Source organism: Gorilla gorilla, chromosome 8 (genome assembly GCF_029281585.2).
Source record: "Gorilla gorilla gorilla isolate KB3781 chromosome 8, NHGRI_mGorGor1-v2.1_pri, whole genome shotgun sequence".
In the NCBI taxonomy this organism is placed as follows: domain Eukaryota; kingdom Metazoa; phylum Chordata; class Mammalia; order Primates; family Hominidae; genus Gorilla; species Gorilla gorilla.
Window position 1 is genome coordinate 104,037,740 of NC_073232.2, and position 20,403 is coordinate 104,058,142.

At 39.5% G+C, this 20,403-nt stretch overlaps 1 protein-coding gene across 4 annotated transcripts in view; it reads right to left on the reverse strand.

Annotated features, from left to right (window-relative positions):
* The window catches only part of PPP1R3C (protein phosphatase 1 regulatory subunit 3C), a 172,829-nt gene that overhangs the window by 68,984 nt on the left and 83,442 nt on the right, over positions 1-20,403 (reverse strand). For all 4 annotated transcript variants that reach the window (XM_055352472.2, XM_055352471.2, XM_063710323.1 and 1 more), the window contains one exon: positions 14,680-14,793. The gene's annotated coding sequence lies outside the window, so the exon portion shown is untranslated. The remainder of the gene's footprint in view (positions 1-14,679; positions 14,794-20,403) is intronic.

Below are 20,403 nucleotides of genomic sequence, written 5' to 3' on the forward strand. Positions count from 1 at the left end.
TGAAGACAAGTAGCATTTTAAAATGTTTGCATCCAGACTGGGAACAGGTGCCTTTGACATCCCAGATGCTCGGGCCTGGCTGGGGCAAGGTGCACTTACCATCCCTGAGCCAGTCTAGCTGCACAGTGGGGAAGTGTGAGATGCTGCAGAAGCTACCGCATAGCCCACAGCCTGACATTCCAGAACCTTGGGACACTCTGGAGCATCCACAGGGAAAAGATGTATGCCAAGAACTCAGCCTCGGCCTGCTCAAATACACACCATTCTGAGTTTCTATGAAGCTGGTTATGTCCAAGATTGCCCAGGACAATTCATTCCAATAAGGAGGAAAGAGTATGAGGATTCGAGGAGCAGGGCCAGGGTAGTGTTCTGACCAGGATGGGTAGCATGGTGGGGAAGAGCATGGGCTGCCTCTGTTCAAATTCTAGCCCTGCCTCTCACTCAGCTGCGTGACCCCTGGCAAGTTACTAATCCACAGCTGTGCTTCAGTTTTCTTGCCTATAAAACAGAGGCCAATACTGGTGACTTTAGTCAGAGTATCAAGTACAAGATGCCCTTTTCTGGCACAGATGGGAAATACTTGATAAATGTTCATCTTTTATTATTTTATTAGTATCATTGCTCGCTTTCCGGTTCTGGAGTTGGGGAGACCTTTCCTCATCGAACAATCAAATATGCGCCTGCCAGGCAGAGGCCACAAGCACTGCTGGGCTGCCATCAACCTTGTCTGGTAGCCTTCTTCTCCTACTCAGATACCTTAGAGACAAAACTTCTTGAAGCCCAGGGCCATGAAGTTTTCCTACTGCTGCAGGAACTCAGGCAAGGAGCCAGAGTCCCAGGCCTCTGCTGAGGCTGTGTAAGGCCCTAGTGAGGACAGCATTGATTTGAGAACCAATGAGTAAATGCAGACAGCGGCCAACCTCCTTTCCCACCAGAAACCTGGGGGTCCATGACAGCTCATCCCAGCCAGGCCCTTGTGGAACCAACAGAGGATGGCTTAGCTCCAGGCCAAGTCATAGGCCACGGGCCAGGCCCAGCTCTCCTGGGGCAATTGGACCCCAAGAGGCTCTGCCTAAGACTGGGTCTTGCTGCATTCTGCCAGGGGCAGGCTTGTGTGGGGGCATGTTGTCCAGGAGCCCATGATAGCTTTCATATGTGAGGTTCCTTGTAGGAACAAAACAATTACCAACCTCTTGGCCCTATTGATGAGGGCACTAAGAATCTCTGTTCACAGCCTCCCCAAAACAATGGTGGCCCACAGGCCCACAATGATTTCTAGCTCTTGTAGAGACCCAGACAAATTGGGCATCTGGCTGTATGGGAGGGGAAGGCTGTACACATGGCTGTGGCTATGCTGCTGGAAAGATAGCGCTTGATCCAGGACAGATAACGGTCCTCTAGAAGCCCCCCACTCTCATCAAGTGAGCATCTGTCCTCGGGGCAGCTCCTTCTTCAGGCAAAGAGAAGGGACTGATTTAGGTTCTGCTCATTCTCCTCTCCTTGCTGCCCTGGTGCCCCTGGGACCATGGACCCTTGGAATAATGCCCAAACCCCTGGTCCCCAAGGCCAGGGAGAAAGCAGCACCTGCCCCCAAACCTGGGCTTAGGGCTCGAGCCACTAGGGCTTCCCAAGGAAGACATTTGCAAATGCCTAGATCCGAGAAGTCAGATGACTAAGAAAGGAATCCAAGAAGACAGGCCATCAACTTAGAGATTTATGGACTATGTTGAAATGAACTGAATTGTGTCCCCCTAAAATTCATATGTTGGTGCCCTAACTCCTGTATGATGGTATTTGGAGATGGGACCTTTGGAAGTTACTTAGGTTTAGATGAAGTCGTGAGACAGGTTTAGATGAAGTATTGAGAATGGGGCCCTCATGATGGGATGAGTGCCTTTATAAGAACAGACACCAGGAGGTTACTCTCTGCCTCCCTCTCTCCCCTGCCCCATCATGTGAGGGCACAGTGAGAAGCCAGGAAGAGGGTCCTCATCAGAACCTGACACCGTGGCACCCTAATTAATCCTCAGGCTTCTAGCCTCTAGAATTGTGAGAAAAATGTCTGCTCTTTGAGTTGCCCAGTCTATGGTATTTTGTTATGGCAGCCTGAGCAGGAAAAGACACTGGTGCTCATAAACAGAAAACAGAGGTTCCAACACCACAAACAGGGCAAAAGAAAGCAGGACCTGAAAACAATGAGAGTCAGACATGGGGCGACAAGGCAGACCCGCTGAGTGTGCAGCGTGGATGGTTCAAGGCAAACCTCATGGAGCCAGACTCCAGCCCCAACATCTCCATTGGAAATGCTAGAATTCTTCTGCCAGCCCTGGCTGCCAGAGTCCTCAAGGGGCAGCTCCTCTGGACAAGAAGGATCCCAACAGCCATTCTTGGGTAAACAGCATTCAATTTGCAATACTGACTAGGTATCAATATATGCCAGGAGCCATGCCAGGCACTGGGGTACAGCTGTGAATAAGACCAGCCTAATCTCTGTCCTCACAGAGCTTCCCACATAGCAGGAATTATAGATATTACAGTAGAAATTACAGATGCACTAAGCATTGCAGAAAACTTGTTAGTGAATAGAATTTGAAAAATAGACATCAGACTTAGCAGCTATCCAACTCTAGGCTCACAAGAGGTAACAAAAGGCTATTTTGAAAAAGCTTGGGAATCCTTCATAACGGAGACTGCATGGTGGTAATTTACCCTAGATGTCCTCCAAGCTGCTCAATAATCCATTTCGATTTTATCATCCATGAACATCTAAATCCCTCCTGAACTTTATCTCTTTACTGTTTCATTCTATTTTACCATTGCTGACTTAACACTTCTCTTGAATTCATTCATGGAGTCTCAAGCTTTTTCTTTCTATGAGGGGGAGTTCTTATCCCATCAATGTATTCTCTCCCAGAACGTGCTCCTTTCCCTTCAGCACTTAGTTCTCCACTGGACTTTTCCCAGCCCAATTGTGTCATTCCTGAGATGGATGCTCATAAATGCCAGCAACCCTAGTTTTGTTGCCAGTGCCCATTGCCAGGATCTGCCCACGTATTCCCTCTGGCCAAGAGCAACCCCTTCTCTGCCTGCCCCTGCAGGCCAAGGAAGGCCATGGCCCCAGTGCCTGCCCCTTTGCAGAATGGACCCCTCTCATTCATAGCGTCTTACTTGTGCCCAGGTTTTGTAGCTTGCAGAGTTCTTTCATAGACATTTTCTCATTTGATACAAAAATCTTGAGAAGCAGGCAAGGTAGACATGAGTTTTCTCATGATTTAAAAAACAGAAGTTCAAAATTAATTAATTTATTAAATAAGTTGCCCAATGTCATAAAACTACTAGTGTCAGATGCAGGAATTCAACTTGGGTCTCCTGAGTTGTACCTGCCCAACCACCCCCTTTCTTTAACCCCAAGGCTGCATGCTCTATCTCTTAATATCTGCCGCAGATCTCTTCCTTGTCTTGGTGCAAACCTTGGATTCAAAACACTGGAAGCTCCAGGTAAATAGCACTTCCTCCAGAGTCTCAGTTCCCTGGGACCCACACCTGGGAGGCTGACCTTCCCCCACACTCTTCTCTACCTGGCCCCTCGCTTCCCAAGGGGGCAAGGGTGATCAGGCCATTTCTAACTCGCTACTGTTCCTCTGAATAGTGGCATCTCAGTGTTAAGTCCCAATTTCTGCCCAGCACTAAGCCATGCTTCTAACAATGCTCAATAAATGTTTGGCAAATTGATAGAAAATCTGCTGTCTGCGTATTTTCTGACTCACTGCCTCACATTGCCCTCTGACTCGTGTATTCTTTAAGACTTGATTTTAGGCCAAATTTCTGACAAGCAATACCAACTCTTCCAATTTAGAGACTCCAATATGACCTATTTCTTGCTATAATAATCAGCATTCTTTTCAAAGGGTACTTATGTGTGCACCAAATACTGGAACCCCCGCTTTATCCAATAGTGTGATCAAGGCTATGATGGAGCTAAAGGGATCCAAAGTTGCTTAATCCAAATGGATAGAGGGTGGAAGAGAAGAAAGATGGGGCAGGTAGGCTTCCAAGAAGAAAGTGCCTGAGCCAGTTCTTAAAAGTGAGTAGAACTAACCAAGATGGAGGAGAGGGGAGAACATTCTAGGCAGGAAATGTGGCACATGAAAAGACACAGAGTGTTAGAGATGATGGTGTGTTGAGGAACTACGAGTTCCTCATAGTTGAGCATGGCTGGAGGGCAGGCTGGGATAGGATGGAGAAGCGAGGTCTGGAGAAGGGCATGGACCAGGTAAGGAAGGGCCATGCGGGCCATGCTGAGGTGATCAGACTTCACACTGAAGGAGATGGGCAACCCTTGCAGAATGTTAATGTGATAGAATCAGATTTGTGCAAACACTCTGGCTGCATAAGAACAGATCACAAGAGAGCCAAATCTATTGAGAGGGTTCTGCTTTAACCTGCATAAGAAATAACTAACAGAAAATCAAATGATGTACAGAAGCTTAGAATGTCAATGCTGAAAGGGGCCTTGTAGATGGGTCATCTTATCCAAATGCTCCATTTTAGAAATGAAGTAAGGTGGTCAGAGAGGGAGACCAAGAATTAAGTGCTACTCTGCTGCCATAAATGCCCCTACCTGGCCCATTTATTAGTCCTCTCTCCCATCTGTGGATTTGCTTGCTAGGGCTGCCACAACAAAATACCACAGACTGAGTGACTTAACCAACAGAAATTTATTTTCTCATAATTCTGGAGGCTAGAAGTCCAAGATCAAGGTTTTGGCAGGTTTAGCTTCTTCTGAACCCTCTCTCCTCGGCCTGAGAATTGGCTGCCTTCCAGTTGTGTGCTCACATGGTCATCCTTTGGCTGTGTGGGTCTGTTTTCTAATCCCCTCTTCTTATAAGAGCACCAGTCATATTGCATTAGGGCCCATCCTAAAAACCTGGTTCTAACTCAACTCTTCTAATTCTTCTAATGATTCTAACTCTTTAAAGGCCTTATCTCCAAGTACAGTCATATTCTGAGGTACTGAGGGTTAGAGCTTCAACATATTAATCAGGAGACGGGGAACAGAGTTCAGACCCTGAATAACAGGAAAGTGTATTCACAGATGCACAGGGCAGAGGAACATGACTCTAGCCATTTGGGAGTTAAAGGATGAATTCTCAAGCAGAAAGAGGAAGCAACAGTAATCCAGGCAGAGGGAAGAAATGAGCAGCGTCCCTCCTGGAACACTGATCATATGACAAACTTCCTTGGGTGAACACACATCGAGGGCAGAACCTCACATCCAAGCTGATATCAACCCACTGTGCTCCTGCCCTGTCACATAACACAGTTTGCAAGACACCTCCTCAACGGGTCACCTTTAGCTTATTATTTACCACACAGCCAGGGGAAACCAGAAGTGAGGCCTCTTCCAGGTCACTAAGGAATGTGCTGTCTCATCATAGCGCTGAGCCATGAGAGAGTCCCACCACTAAATTAGCACTCTGTGACTGTCCCCCTTGCTGGAATACTCTGCAGTCATTATGCTGTGATAATCCCAAAGATCACAGAAATGCTCACAATACAGTGTTAAATGAAGAGACACAATTCAAAGGTACATTATAACTTTCATGCTGTCAAAGAAAGGACTGGGAAACATTTCAAGAAGATGTCAATAACAATGGTTTATGAGAGTAATATGTAGTTTTCCAAATTTTTTTATTACACTTTAAGTTCTGGGATACATGTGTAGAACGTGCAGGTTTGTTACATAGGTATACACGTGCCATGGTTGTTTGCTGCACTCATCAACCCATCATCTACATTAGGTATTTCTCCTAATGCTATCCCTCCCCTAGGCCCCCATCCCCCAACAGGCCTCAGTGTATGATGTTCCCCATCCCTATGTCCATGTGTTCTCATTGTTCAACTCCCACTTATGAGTGAGAACATGTGGTGTTTGGTTTTCTGTTCCTGTGTTAGTATGCTGAGAATGATGGTTTCTAGCTTCATCCATGTCCCTGCAAAGGACATGAACTCATCCTTTTTTATGGCTGCATATATTCCATGGTGTATATGTGCCACATTTTCTTTATCCAGTCTATCATTGATGGACATTTGAGTTGGTTCCAAGTCTTTGCTATTGTGAATAGTGCTGCAATAAACAATCGTGTGCATGTGTCTTTATAGTAGAATGATTTATAATCCTTTGGGTATACGCCCAGTAATGGGATGGCTGGGTCAAACAGTATTTCTGGTTCTAGATCCTTGAGGAATCACCACACTGTCTTCCACGGTGTTTGAACTAATATACACTCCCACCAATAGTGTAAAAGCATTCCTATTTCTCCACATTCTCTTCAGCATCTGTTGTTTCCTGACTTTTAAACGATCGCCATTCTAACTGGCGTGAGATGGTATTTCATTGTGGTTTTGATTTATATTTCTCTAATGACCAGTGATGATAAGTCATTTTTCATATGTTTGTTGGCTGCGTAAATGTCTTCTTTTGAAAAGTGTCTGTTCATATCCTTCACTTATTTTTTGATGGGGTTTTTTTTCTTGCAAATTTGTGTAAGTTCCTTGTAGATTCTAGATATTAGGCCTTTGTCAGATGGATAGATTGTAAAAATTTTCTCCCATTCTGTAGGTTGCCTGTTCACTCTGATGATAGTTTCTTTTGCTGTGCAGAAGCTCTTTAGTTTAATTAGATCCCATTTGTCAATTTTGACTTTTGTTGTCATTGCTTTTGGTGTTTTAGTCATGAACTCTTTGCCCATGCCTATGTCCTGAACTAGGTTTTCTTCTAGGCTTTTCATGGTTTTAGGTCTTACTTTTAAGTCTTCGATCCATCTTGAGTTAATTTTTGTATAAGGTGTAAGGAAGGGGTCCAGTTTCAGTTTTCTGCATGTGGCTAGCCAGTTTTCCCAGCACCATTTATTAAATAGGGAATCCTTTCCCCATTGTTTGTTTTTATCAGGTTTGTCAAAGATTTGTTTGTCAAAGATTTGTCAAAAAGGTTTGTTTTGTCAGGTTTGTCAAAGGTTGTATATGTGTGGCGTTATTTCTGAGGCTTCTGTTCTGTTCCATTGGTCTATATGTCTGTTTTGGTACCAGTACCATGCTGATTTGGTTACTAGTTTTTCAAATTTTAATAAAATGATTTGGAAAAAAATATGCTTAACAAAATTTGCAAACCTCTATCTGCAACAGAGTCACTTTTTTGCCCTACCCTTTGTTTCCTAGTACAGTGAAACCCTGGGTATTTTAACTCTAATGAGATTTGCTACCACGACAAAACATGTCCTCTATTCCATAATTATCAAGTTAAAAAAAAAACCACCAGTTGCTGACTTTTAAAACTAGAATTCAAGGCAAGTTTTATAATATTCATTTTTGTTTATCTATCTATAAAATAAACTTATTCTAGACTATTAAAAAAAGAGACAAGCACATAGAAAAAAAGAAAATCACCTAACTTGCTACTTTACCTATGAATAAATCATAGACATTTCCCCATATCATTATTATTCTTACACATCATTGTTATTACTGTGTATTATTCTATTGTATAGATACATCTTAATATATTTAATGAAGTCTCTTTTGATGTAGATATAGGTGAATTTTTTTCTTTCAGTCAGAAATTAGACTGTAATGAAATGGAATGAGAAAGCATAAACCCATTTTTTTATAGGATAAATTTCTAGCAGTGAAAATGCAGTTAAACACATTGAAGACTTAGGATATATATTGCCTAATTATCTTCCAGAAATGTTGTACCTTCCAGAATTACTGTGAAAATAATTTACCAGCCCATAATTGCCATGATTTCTCTGGAACTTCCTAATAGATATGAATTATGTTGCTAATTCACTAGTTATCTGGTAGTCTTTTGTAATTATAGGGTTCATATTTTAGTCAACAGTTCCCCAATTTTATCTCCAGGAACAGCTAGGTAGATGCCATATGCTCAAATGATTTATTTACATCTAAATCGTCCTTATGTTCAAGAACACTTTTTGTGCATACCACCATTAGCCCTACTCCATCTGGGTTGACAGTTACCAAAGGCAAAGTGTCCAGCCTCTTTTCTGAGGTGCCATTGCTAGAGTGTGTCAGAGGCACTAGACAATAATCATGTGTGAAAACACAACACTGAAAGGAAGCAAAATAAAGGTTAAGGCTTTAAAAAATATTAATAATCATAAGGAATCAGCCTAAAATGTAGTACTATCTTTATTAACTAATTAGGAAGCAGTAGGTTTATTTCAGTAATAAGAAAATGTCTTCAGTGTTTGGAACATATATTAATCAGGGTCCACTCAGGAAAATGGAGCCCATGCCAGGTGGTTCCATGGAGGTAAGTTAATTTAGAGAACCAGTTAAAAATGTTTTGGAAAAGTTGAGAGGCCAAACAAAGGAAAATGAGATAACTCAGGTATTCACCACAGCAGGAGGTTGCTACAACCATATTATCAAAATCCAGAAGCCAGGGCAACAGGACAGAAGCTAGAAACTCAAGACACCCTCTGAATCAGAGAAATAGGAAATGGAATACCCTGATTTCTCTTTTTCCATTTTTCTCCAACTTCCCCACTGGGTTCCCCATGGATAAAACATAGACAGAAGCCAGTTGGCAAAGAAGCTTAGGAAATGCGGTGTACATGGCAGCCCTCTTGGAATTTAAAGCAGAACAGAGGAAGTATTAGGTTGGTGCAAAAGTAATTGAGGTTTTTGCCATTGCTTTTAATGGCAAAAAACGCAAGAGTTCAAAGCTGCTCAGCCAAGAGCTAGAATTTGCCATGAGGAGAGCACTCCTTCTCAGCTCACGGAAGAGAGCCCAGTACCTTGGTCTCTCCAGATATTCAAATTTCTTATCCTTAAACTCTAGTCTTCCCATGAATGGGTCCCCCACACCAGACCCAAGCCCACTTGAACTTCCCACTCTTAATCTCAGTTTGCACTTTGACCAATGGTACTCACATTTCATCAACGGTACTGACATTTCATCATCTTTGTCCTTGGAGGCCAATCCAGATGCTGAGCAGCTTTGAACTCTGTGTGTCTCTTCAAAGGCTCTGGACTCTGTGCCCATGTCCAGACCTCTGACCTTTGCCTAACCCCAGGGATCTGTCTGCACTCCCCTATTGCAGCAGTTCTTTCCTCACAAAATCAATGGAACCAGAAATAGAAGTCTGAGTGCATTAAAGTTATAATAGTAGCTAATGTCATGACTAAAACTCATGTATATCTATCAAATATAGGATGGAATAAGGAGAGGAGGCAGAATGATATGAGCAAAATCCTCATCTGATGCAGGAGGTTGACAGATAACATTTAAAACTGATAAATCAAGATGGAGATATATGTGTATATTAATTAGGATCTGGAAGTAAGTGACAGAACTAAAACCAGAAACAATTAAAAAGAAATAAGACAATCACCTTTGGGCATTGATGCTGCCAGAAGAAAGGATGGAACAAGGGTCTGTTGCATTTTATTATAAGTCCTCCATATTCTTTTTTTTTAATCATCATAGATTCTGTGCTCAGTTTTTACACTCACAGATCCCTCTACCTGGAATACTCTGCTCAGATATCTGCATGATTCATTCTCTCAGTTCGTCCTTTGGGTCTTTGCCCAAATATCACCTACTCAGTGGGGCCTTTCTTGAGCAGTCTATTTAAAATAGCAAATTCTCCCTCTGCTTTATTTCTCTAGATATCACTTACCACCTTTTAACATCTATATAATTTCCTTATTGATTTTAGTTCTTTTCTGTCCAGCCCAATTACAGAGTAATCTTCACGAGGTCAGGGGTTTTGTCTGTTTTCTTCACTGGTAAATGCCCAGTGGCTGAGCAATGACTGGCACTATTAACTGACTGTGTGAACAAATGGCACGTGTAAATTACTAGGCGCAAAAGATTGTAATGACCAACAAATGTTTTCAAAAAACTCTCACTTCTTTTTGCTTGTTCCTTTTGGTTTTTTTTTACTTGTTTTTGCTTGTTGTTTTACTTTGAGGTCATTGTTGGAGGATTAACTGTGCCTGAAGTTTTCTAAGTGGATTACTCTTGTGTCCCTTTTTGTCATTCAGAGATTCCTTTCAGTTCATCCTGATGAAGCATCAGGCTGGTCAAGTGCAAGGAACTGATGTGAGTGGGGAAAAGGAAAAGAAGTTTCCTGGTGGCACACTTTCTTACCCGTGAGGATACACTTTTCCCAAAAGGGTATAATCCGAGAAAGGAATGAGGTCAAGCTCCAGAGTAATGACATAGTCAAAAGAGCATAATGAGTGTTGGGTCTTATTTGTTTGTTTCCTTAAACATTTCAATTATTTAAGTCTTAGAAACTAAACAATTAAAGGTTAGACAGCCTTGTTGACGTATGGGTCTTTTAGATAAGGAAGTCTAAAAACTGCACCTTTCAAAGACCTTATTAAGTCCATTGTAGTCAATGTGCTCTTAGCCCATTTCTTTTGAAAATACAAGTAATTCCTCATATCAGAATCCAGATAGTAGCAGCATCAAAAACAGCCCCTCTCTTCTGTCCCTTCAGAAGACTTCACCTTCTACTTTCCTGGTGAGTCCTCTCACTACCGTGATTAAGTTGAGTAGAGGAGCCTGGAGTGCAGAGTTGACACACCAGTCTGGGTTCAAGACTGTGATAGTTAATTTTACGTGTCAGCTTGACTGGCCATGGGGTGCTGCCTTTTATGTATTTTATCATTTGAAACATATTTTTATAGTATCCTTTAGCTCACTGATCTCAAATACGTGGGTTACTCATTCCATTTGGTCTGTTAACTCTCCCTCTGGAAGTATTTCTTCCTTATGGGTTTGTATTTTTTACTGTGAGCATATTTCCAGGAGGGATTTGGTCAGGGGGCAAGTGGGAGGTAGGTAGGGGGGACCTGTGTTACAGAAGAGTTGCTACAGAGAGGTTTGGTATTTGCTTCCACAAGTTGCACTGGGTTGTTACCTATGTTTATGTTATTTCTTAGCTTGAGAATTCTAGGACTACTTGGGTAAATATAAATGTGAATTCCGCTCACACAAGACACAGGCTGGGTCTCTGATTTCTCTAAGGTGGAGAGATGTTTTGGATCACTTCCCTGAGTAAGCAAACAAACTGCTTCCAGTTCTATTTTACCTACAGTGCAGCCATTTAAATGTTCTAGCTCTCAGAACTAGTTTCCTGTCTTACAAGTGTCCAAGCTCACACCTCCTGTCCTCAAATGAAAACAGACATTCAATCCCTAGCTACTAGTCTCATGGGTCTACTTCCAGATTTATATCTTCCTGAGCCACTGTGGCATCGGCTCATGAAGTTACACAGCTGGCTTCACATTTCCTCATTGCTTTTTGCACCAAGAGAGTTCTCTCACTTTGTTGTAAGTTTAAAATTTAAATTTTTTGTTGTAATACTTTGTCTTGTATTTATATGTGTTGGAAGTGACGAAAGGAGATAATATGGTGGTATTTCAGTCAGCCATGTCACCAGAACCCAGGATAAATTTTTTTAATAAATTTTCCTATATGGAAAACATACATTATCTTGGCAAAATTCTTATTCTTATTTTTTCATTTCCCAAATTATTGTGGTTTATTTCCTCAGGTGAAATTCCTTTGTTAAGAGTAAGTACTAGATCCCAAACTGGGCACATGCTATACAATTTTATAAGCTATCTCTTTGTATATGGCTTTTATCCTGAAATATTAGACCATTACCATTTCCTGTATCATTAATAATGTATCAAAAAACTAATACTTATGACCTGCATTTTATTACACTGCAGTATCATCATTTATTTAGCAGTCCCTCTACATTAAACATGGGTATATTTTTCAGTGTTTCATATAAATAATACTATTTGGCTGGTGCAAAACCGCAATTACTTTTGCACCAAACTAATATGATTATCTTCACACTTAAATATTTATCTACACTTTTTAATTGTTTTCTTAAGACATATTCATAGCAATGTCTTTACTGGAGATTGCATTAACTCATTTAAGCCATTGAATGTACTACATGGCAAATGATTGTTTAAATTGTATCACTGCCAAGAACCTAACCAGCTAATGTGCTAGCAGGAAGAGAATGATTAGCAATTACCCTCCAGTAAACCACAATGTCATAAGATTATTGTTTGTTTTACTAAAAGTTGTCACATGATTATAGGTCATTAGGAGCCAATGATAATGAAAACCCTATACGGGTTTCATAAGTGTGTTTAAATTTCACAAGCTTTGTATATTCCACCAAAAAGCCAAATGCTTGCAAATGTTCTCCCAATCTTACTTCTCAAAGACTGCTCTTCATTTTCCTCCCCTCATTTCTGAATGTCTTCAAAGACCCATATCAAATGCTGTTTCTTTCAGGAACTCACCTAACCAGGAGAATAAAACATAAGTCTCACCTCTCCTCTGTTCCCCCAGCACTTACAGTACTCTTACGATGTTGAATAGAAACACTCTCTGCTCTGTCTTACAGTAGTCATGCTGACACTCAACTACATGCTTTGAGGACAGACTCTTGGTCTGATCCTTCTTCACATTCCCCAAAACACCTAGAACTCTAACTCTGTCTTCAGCATAGAAAGGACTCTTTTAGTTCTTTTAGACTTTAATGCACAAATGGTAACACTCCTAACTACACAAATCAATTTCATTAACAACTAACCAACAATATATATTTATACTATTCAAGTGTAAAAAATGGCTGGGCGCAGTGGCTCATGCCTATTATCCTAGCACTTTGGGAGGCCAAGGTGGGAGGATTGCTTGAGGCCAAGAGTTCAAGGCCAATCTGGCCAACATAGCAAAACCCTCTAACTGTCTCTAAAAAAATTTTTTTAATTAAAATTTAGTTTTTACTCATTTTCACTTAATTTTTATAATATAATACATATTATATACAATAATTTTCATAAATAATAATTTACCTAATTTTACCCAATTTTTTGAGGAAGTGTGTCTCTTGGAATGTAAATATTACCTTGATAAAAAGCCACTAAATACTCCAATTTGAGAGATGAAAACCTAAATAAATCAATATAATTCAAGCAGAAATAAAGTAAAATTCAGAAATTCAGTTAATCTGGTTTTTGCTTCTAACATTGTAACTAATGTTATTATACATGATGGCTGAGAATAAACCTAATGATAATAACAAATAGCAAAGTCAAGTGATTTTTCCCGTTTTTGAATTTAGTTTTTTCTCTTGGAATTTTTACTTATAGTAATAATCCTTAACTGTTTCAGGAATGAGTCTGACCACCAAATGACTATCTTATATTTTTTTCACTGTTAACAATAAGTTTATCATGGCCTGATGGATGGATAGGCGATAAAGCAAATACAGCAATATGTTAACTATATCATTTAAATCGGGGTTGGCAAACTTTTTCTGTAAAGGGTCAGATTGTAAGTACTTTAATCTTTGCGGTGTCTGTGGAAACTACTCAAGCCTGCTATTGTAGTGCAAAAGCACCCAGAGACAATATCTGAATTAATGAGAAAGGCCGTGTTCTAGTAAAACTTTATTTACAAAAACAGGCAAGTGGGCCAGGCACGGTGGCTCACGCCTATAATCCCAGCACTTTGGGAGGCTGAGGTGGGCAGATCACGAGGTCAGGAGATCGAGACCACCCTGGCTAACATGGTGAAACCCATCTCTACTAAAAACACAAAAAATTAGCCGGGCGTGGTGGCAGGCGCCTGTAGTCCCAGCTGCTCAGGAGGCTGAGGCAGGAGAATGGCGTGAACCCGGGAGGTGGAGCTTGCGGTGAGCCGAGATTGCGCCACTGCACTCCAGCCTGGGCGACAGAGCAAGACTCTGTCTCAAAAACAAACAAACAAATAAACAAACAAACAGGCAAGCAACTAGATTTGGTCCACAGGCCAAGTTAGGGTTTGCCAACCCCTAATCTAAATGGTGGGTATACAGATGCCCACTGTAAATTATTTCAACGTTTCTATATGTTTTAAAGCTTTCAGAATAAAATGTTGAAAACCATATGTCTATGAGTTATCCAAAGGTTTTTAACTATTATGCAAAGGTTTAAATATTAAAAGCTTATAAATTGTCCCCAAGTTTTTGTTTTTGTATATGCTCTTTGTTATAGCTGGTAAAAGTTAAATATCTAATTTTCTGAAGTCTTTGGTTTGATCAGGAATGACTGATCCAAAAATAGCTAGTCCTTGGCAATAGTAAGATAAAAATATTCCTCTCTGCTTTTCTCCACCGGAGTTACACAATGGTTTTCTACTTAATTGTGACCTTTCCATTTCTGTCAGGAAAGGGGAGATGGATGTTTGTTGTACTATTATTTTATAAATAGCATATGTACCTTTTTCCAGGCTTTCTTTTTAACATTCTGTTATTTAAAACTGACACTACCTAAAGTTGAGAGCAGTGACTTTTCAAATTAAGTTATTTCCTTTTGACTATTTCCATCTACATGGTACCTAATTTGACATATTTTCACTTTCTTCACAATATGGGCTTTTTAAACAACTTTTTTTCTGGAAACTGTGACATGATTACTTTAAAAATCAAACAGAATCTAAATTTGCACGTGTTCCTAATATCAGCTCTGCTAGACACAGCAAGATGACAACCAGGCCATAAGACACCCTTTGGGATCTGTGTAGAGTTTGTGAATTGAAGCAGAAAAACATTCTAGTTTCATACTCACTGGCTTAGTTAATGATCCAAACCAAACATTAGGAGACAATCGTTGTGTCTTTGTTCCTCGCAGAATTTTTGTTCAGGCCTGTGAAATCTTTCTGGCCTTATGGCCAAACCACACCTTATAGAAAACAAAAAATAGAATCAGGGAGAAAAACAGTATATCATTAAGGATTATTATAAGATCATTTCAGCCACCACAATCACAAGTTCTTCTGGTGTGATTCTCAGTCCTCCTGGATGTTGAACGCTGCCTGCCTGCCAAAACCTAGGGTCCCCACAGAGGCTTCCTGACACTTGGCTTTTTTATTAGAAACACTCTGGGTAAGACCCAGTGAATCTCCCCAGAGGATCTGGCCCTCTTCCTATGCAGTCCTTCTGGAGAGTTACCATTTTAAATAAAGAAACTGAAACAAAGAGAAAACAGATCACCACACTGCCTCCCCCGCTGCCGGGTGAATCCCTGCTTCTGAACTCTTTTGTCTCTGTCCCATCACCACTGCCTATCACTGCTTCCTGATAAGAAAGCTATCTTACAAATGCCTACTTTGAGAAATGGTGCAAAGACTACAAACTCTAAAGTCAAATAGATTAGGGTTCAGCTCTCACAGCTGCCACTTACTGGTTATGAATTTGAGTCATGTTTCTTAATCCTACTGAAGTAGGCTGATAATGACTCCAACAATAAGTCCACATCCTAATCCCTGGAAGCTGTGAATGTTACCATATGTAGTAAATTTTTGCACGTGTGAGTTCTTAAGGATCTTGGTCTGAGTGGATTATCCTGATTACCCAGATGGGACCTAAATGCCATTACAAGTGACCTTATAAGAAAGAGACAGAAGGAGAATAGGCACCACACACACACAGGAGAAGGCAATATGAAGATGGAGGCAGAGACTGCAGTGATGCGGCCATAAGCCAAAGAAGGCAACAGCCCCCAGAAGCCGGAAGAGGCAAGGAATGGATGCTCCCCTGGAACCTCCAAAAGGAACAGCCCTGCTGACACCCTGAGGTCTGACTTCTGACCTCCAAAACTGTAAGAGAATAAATGTCTATTGTTTTAAACCATCAAGTTTGTGGTAATTTGTTACAGCACCCACAGGAAACTAATACACCTGCTAAGCCTCCGTTTCCTCATCTGTTAAACTGAGATAATAATATATGCCTTGCTAGGTTGTTGTCATAACAAAAATTAACAAATGCAAAATATTAGCTCAATGTCTGGCACATAGTAGGCATATAGTACATAGCAGCAGCTATTATTTTTATTAGTATTATCTTCACTATTTTTAATATGGATAAAAGAGTATGGGCAGCTTATCCTAAACCCAGTACTGCTCCTTTAAAAATCAGTCAAACCAAACACCAAGTGGTATAATCTTCAACTAGGGAGAACTGCATATTTATTTATAGTTTGTATCAAAATAGTGCCTTTCATCAAAAAACTGACTTCTATTCTGTTGCCATATTATTATGAAATGCTCCATCTATTCATGCCAATAATTAAATAAGCCATGTTGCATTTTTCCAAGTATTTAATTGTATGTTTCACCATAAATTACATGTTTAAAATGGAAAATAAACATTTCCAGCTGTTTTGTGGACAACACATCTAAATTTGAACTGCTGAATTCTGGAAAACCACAGATCTTTTAAGTATGCTACAATTATTTCTTAAAGCAATGTCAACTCTTGCTTATTCAGGAGTTGAACATTCAGCTGAGGTGCAATTAGGGGAGAGTGGGAGTTTTATGTGATGGAAGATTGCCTCCCCAAACACAGAAGTTGTAGTATGTAGGAGGTCAATCATTCATTTAACAAATGATTATTTAGTCATTGTGCTGGGCATTGGAGGATGCAAAGGTGACTAAGATAGAGCCTTTACCTTGAAGGCACTCACGGGACAGTGAAGGACATAGAAATATAAAAGCAGATAGATGAAAATTCAGAATGATAATAGTGAAGCTAACATTTACCAAGTATCTATTATGTGCCACGCACTATATAACCCTTTACATGCATTTTCTCATTTAATCTTCACAACCACCCTGTGAAGTGGGGTTTTGGTAAGGTTAGGTTGCCCAAGGTAATACAGCTAGTTTAAGAACAGCCTAATTCCTGGGTCCTCACTTTTAACCACTGCTGCAGAGGCATAAACCATTTAACATGATAACACAGAAAAGGAAGAAAGTTACTGTGCCTGGGGGAAGTGGGAGGGTTCTATCCAGAAATACAGTTGACTTGGATCAAGGATGAATGGAACTTAGGAGGACTTTGTTTTTAAAGGTGAAAAATACGCCAAAAGGCACTCCAGAAGGAGAGAAGTGCCTGTGCAAAGGCGAGGCATCAGGAAAGGGCCATGTATTCAGGGCAACTGGAGTGCCATGAGTCTGGAGTAGTCAGGAGTATTATACTGGACACAAAGAAGAACCTCAAGTTACTAAAGCCTTTTGGGGGTGATATGGTTAGGCTTTGTGTCCCCACTCAAATCTCATCTTGAATTGTAATCCCCATAATCCTCACAGGTCAAAGGAGGGACCCGGTGAGAGATGATTGGATCATGGGGGCAGTTTCCCCCATGCTGTTCTCCTGATAGTGAGTGAGTTCTTCCAAGACCTGATGGTTTTATAAGCATCTGGCATTTTCCCTGCTTGCACTTCTCTCTCATGCCACCACGTGAAGAAGGTCTTTGCTTTCCCTTCACCTTCCACCATGATTGTAAGTTTCCTGAGGCCTCCCCAGGCATGTGGAACTATGAGTCAATTAAACCTCTTTCTTTTATAAATTCCCCAGTCTCGAGTATTTCTTTACAGCAGTGTAAGAATGGACTAACACAGGGAGACACAGGATTAGATTTGCATTTTAGAAAGATGCTTGGGGATCCATGCAGGGGATGGGCTACACAAAAAATCAAGCCTGGAGGCAGGGGTTTCTAGTCTGATATGGGAATCAGATTACTACTCACTTATCTATTCCCATTGGAATAATTTAAAAATACAAAAGAAAACATGTTATATTACTGCTGGAAACAATGGAAGGCAACCATTCACATAGCAAAAGGCATTGTAGCAAAAGACATGCCTGATCTTACTGGCTAGTCAGATTCATGTAAAAATGTCTGAAACAAATTTTAAGGTCTTCTGGGACCCTCACTATGTTAATATTAGACAAAACAGGATTTATGCCAAAAAGAATTTTTAAATGAGAAAGGGGGTCATGTTAGATAGATAAAAAGGAGCCATACCAAAAATACAGTATGAATTATCATGCACCAAATAACAGCATCAAAATAGATAAAGCCAAAGTTGCTAGCAATAAAGAGAAAAGTGAAAAATTAGAACTATAATAGGCTTTAACATACCCCTCTTTTCAGAATAGATCTAATTAACAAAAGCAAACATAGTTTATAAAAGTATAATTAAAACTTTGTGTTAATAAATATATATATCACACTTTGTATCTCATGAACTTTAAACTATATCACATCCTAGTGAACAAGAAAATCATAAGTTCTAAAAACTAAAAATTGTACAGTTTACATTTCCTAACCACAATACAATTAATAAACTAGCAATTAATTTTTTAAAATGAACAAAAAATAAACAATTTGGGGTTATAAAACACCATCTTAAGTAGATTGGAACAGAAAAAGAGTATAAAACTGCAGTTAAAGATTCTTTAGGAAATAAGTAAAACATTAGTTATCTAAACTTTTCCTCAGAAAAGTACTCAGAAGAAAATGTGAAGTCTCAAGTATTTATAATTAAACAAACAAAAAAATAAAAATAAGTTAAATACATATCATTTCAAGGAGCCATAAAAAGAGCCACAAGATAAGCTTAAGGGAAATATGAGGAAAGAAAAAATACAGCAGCTGACAGCAGAAATAAAACAATTTAAAGTATTAAATAGTTTAAGAGATGGTTCTTTTTTCTTTTTCTTTTTCTTTTTCTTTTTTTTTTTTTTTGAGACTGTCTCGCTCTATCGTCCAGGCTGGAGTGCAGTGGCACAATCCTGGCTCACTGTAACCTCTGCATCCCAGGTTCAAGCTATTCTTGTGCCTCAGCCTCCGAAGTAGCTGGGATTACAGGCGCCTGCCATCAGGCCTGGCTAATTTTTGTATTTTTAGTAGAGACAGGGTTTCACCATGTTGGCCAGGCTGGTCTCGAACTCCTGACCTCAAGTGATCTGCCCGCCTCAGCCTCCCAAAGTGCTGAGATTACAGACATGAGCCACCATGCCCGTCCAAGATGGTTTATTTTTAAAGAAGACCAATAAAACTTACCTCTGGTAAGTCTAATCAAGGTAAGGAGAATCCATACAAACATACAATATAAGAAATGAGAAAGGAGACACAAACGTAGATAAATTTTTAAAGTCTCTATTAACAAAACAATTCTGGAAATATGTATACTACAAAATCTTCTATGAAAAGGTGATAAACTTTGTAGAATAATAACCAAAGAGAGAAATTTTTAAATGTGTCAAAATATATTCCCCCAATGATACCAGGTTACAGTCCCATGTGGTTTCACAGATTTTTTTTTTCTTTCAAATCTTAAAGAGGAATACATAATTTATATGCTAAAGAGTACAGAGAAAGAAGAAATGTTTACCAATTCATTTTACCAGATGGTATAAACTTGATGTTAAAACCTAAATAAAAGTGAAAATATATAATTATTTAAGATATAAATAGAGATTTTAGATCTTACATAAAATTTGAAAATTGTAACACAGAAGTATATTTTTGGAAAATTTTCTTTCATAATTCAATTAACACAAATCACCATGTAAACAAACTAAAAACCTAAAAGTCATCTCAGTAAACATATAAAAAGCATTTGATATAACCCAACATTCATTCCTGCTAAAATACTCAGCAAACTAAGAATAGAAGGGAACTTCTTCAACACAATAAAAAATATCTATGAAACCTGCAACTAATATCAAACTTAATGGTAAAAGCCTAAATGTTTGCCACCTAAGATCAGGAACAAGACAAGAATGTTCACTCTTACCACTTTTATTTACCCTTGTACTGGAAATTCTAGCCAGTGCAATAGGCAAGAAAAAGAAATAAAAAGCATTCTGATTGGAAAAGAAGAAGTAAAACTGTCTTTATCCACAAATGGTATGTTTGTCTGTAAAAATCTGATGGAATCTACCAAAAAGCTACTAGAATGAATAAGTGAGTCTAAAATGTTACAAGATACAAGATCAATATATAAAAATCAATTTTATTTCTGGATATACTAGCAATGAAAAATCAGAATTGAAATTTTAGAAACAATATTATTTATAATAGCACCAAAAAATGAAATATTTTAAGAACAAATCTGTGGATGTAGAGGACAAATAATGTCAAGGGCCTGTGTAGTGAAAACTATGAAACATTGAAAAAAAATTAAAGAACAAAATACATGGGAGATATACCATGTTCCTAGATTGGAAGAGTTAATATTATTAAGATGCCAATTATCCCCAAATTGGTCTCTAGATTCAATGCAATCCCAATCAATTTTCCAGAAGTTTTTTTAGAAATCGACAAGCTAATTCTAAAATTCACATGGAAATGCAAAGAACCTAGAACAGCCAAAACAACTTTGAAAAATAACAAAGTTAGAGGACTAACACTGATTTCAAGACTTATTAAAGAACTATGGGCCAGGCCCAGTGGTTCACACCTGTAATCCCAACACTTTGGGAGGTTGAGGTGGGTGGGTTG